Here is a 2,281-nt window from a genome sequence, read left to right as displayed (position 1 = left end):
GTGTACTAACACGTACATCATGTGTACATGTAACATGTACATGTGTGTGTATGTGTGTGAGCAATTATGCATGCTTTACATGTAGCTTTATATGTGTATGCATGTATAGATGTACATGTATGTGTGTTAGTGTGTCATTAGTATATGTATGTGTATGTGTGTACATGCAGACACTTAGTAAGTTCTTAATTGAGGACTAACATGAGATAATAACAGACTCAATTGTGTATACTTGTCTATTAATATATTGTGTATTATTAATTTTATTATGTCATCTTTGTGTTACATAAAACACACTGTGCAGACTATAAAACTATGAGTTAGCTATTGTGTTTATTAACCAGATATCAAATCAATTAATATGTCATACACAAATTAATTATTATGATTTTAATTTTATAGATTAATCTACAAGACAATGTCACTAGGAGATACTGGCATTCCCTCTCAGTGTGGAGTGTGACCCCAACTACTAAATGGATAATTGAGTTTGGAGGAGGATCAGCAAGCTACAGTACTGATACAGCAGTTATTGAACTCAGTAAGTACATGTATGACAGTAGTAGATACAATGTGTATTGAATATGTAATGATGATTAGTAATGATAATATTACAATAAAATAAGTAATTCTTATGATGAATGTTTAATGAGAGCATTTGACGTATACCTATGATACTAATTATTACCAATTCATTCCTGCTATGTACAATAGTGAAATATAATGACTTCAGATACAGAAACACTGATAGTAATAGGAGCTAGAGTTAATGAAATATTATTATCAGTGTATTTATTGGGGCAAGCTCAGGCTCGCCCCACTAAGGCGAGAAAACGTCTGTCTGTCTGTCTGTTTGTATGGGCAGTAGGATCGTCTAACTATTATTAATGTTAATTAATCTAACTATGATTATGCTCAAGTGCATGCACACAAGCCAATATAACCATGCTTGCAACAAAAATTAACCAGTATTCAGCAATTTTTCTTGTGGCAGCATTTTTACAGTGAAGTCAGAGAAATGAATCAAGAAGAAGTTCATAAGACTCGTCGTAGAGAGCTCTATAGCCAGAGAACAGCTGCAGAGACTCCTGAAGCGAGAGAAGCCAGGCTGGCTATGAGAAGAGTCTCCACTAGAGCTCTTAGAACTAATAATATCTAATTGCGTGTGCATACTCAGGCTTGCCCCTCAATGTTCTACGTTACTCCTAGTATACAATAATATTTTCATGTGGTTAACTGTGTAAACTGACAGAGGTCACACATACAATGATTAAATATGAATCCATTAATAATAAGGTTACCATAGTAACTAACTGTAATTAATTTGTGTATTTCTTATTTTCCACTATTTTGTTACTGTATAGGATATACTAGTGATAATGATTGGTCTACTAGTGTAATACCTCTGGACCAGTATCAAGATCAACTAAGAAGAAGGATACTGAGTGATTGGGAGAATTTACAAAGAGAGAGAGAATTCTATGAGGAACAGCTTCAAAAAGAAATAAAAGAGAAGGAGCAGATACAGCAAGATCAAGAGAAAGAGCAGCAACAGCTTTTTCAAGAAAAGGCGACACTTAGTCAGCAACTTGATGATGCTACCACTCTCCTTGAGCAAGCAGAAAAGGATAAATCAATTCTTGAATTAGGTACTATTGTGATGTACTGTTGTTTATGTGTACATTGTTTACATTATAATACTAGTGGATTAGACAATGTTGAGTATGGAAATAGTATCCTGTACTCAATATAGGTCAAATTGTCCATGCATTAGAAATAATGAGATTCATGTAGAGTGAGCTCTGTTTACCATGTTTGGTATCATTAGCAATAATCATAGTACATGTATTTATGGGCTACTGTACATGCAGTAAAAATTAGTTTAAGCAACTAATATCATTTTACTTTGTATTTTGTATTTTTATTGATAATAGAATATAATGAGAAACTTAAAGCTAAAGTTGCTGAAATATTGGAAGAGAAGACACAAGTAGAAGAGAAGAAACAGATTATTACTGGTTAGTGTATCATCAGTATATAATATTAGATGAGAGAGTATTCTATTAATGTAGAAGATTATGAGACACTCAAAGTAAAAGTAGCTGATATGGAGGAACAATATCTCAAGGAGAAACAGATCATTATTGGTTAGTTAACTATACACACAGCATGTATTAGATGAGAGAATATGTTTATTGTGTAGACGACAATCAAAATCTCATTTCTGAGAAAGAAAAAGTTATAACTAAACTGACATCACAAGTAGAGGAACAATCACAGA

The 2,281-nt window shown here is 32.9% G+C and overlaps 1 long non-coding RNA gene across 1 annotated transcript; it reads left to right on the top strand.

Annotated features, from left to right (window-relative positions):
- The first annotated feature begins 1,980 nt into the window (after positions 1 to 1,980).
- LOC109589682 (uncharacterized) lies at positions 1,981 to 2,228 on the top strand. Its single transcript, XR_002188865.1, has 3 exons — positions 1,981 to 2,018; positions 2,073 to 2,147; positions 2,204 to 2,228. It is a non-coding gene; the product is annotated as an uncharacterized LOC109589682 (long non-coding RNA).
- The last annotated feature ends 53 nt before the right edge of the window (positions 2,229 to 2,281 follow it).

Source organism: Amphimedon queenslandica, unplaced genomic scaffold (assembly GCF_000090795.2).
Source record: "Amphimedon queenslandica unplaced genomic scaffold, v1.1 AMPQUscaffold_11021, whole genome shotgun sequence".
Lineage (NCBI taxonomy): Eukaryota > Metazoa > Porifera > Demospongiae > Haplosclerida > Niphatidae > Amphimedon > Amphimedon queenslandica.
Note: the sequence above shows the minus strand (reverse complement) of the source record. Positions and strands in the feature narration are given on the sequence as shown.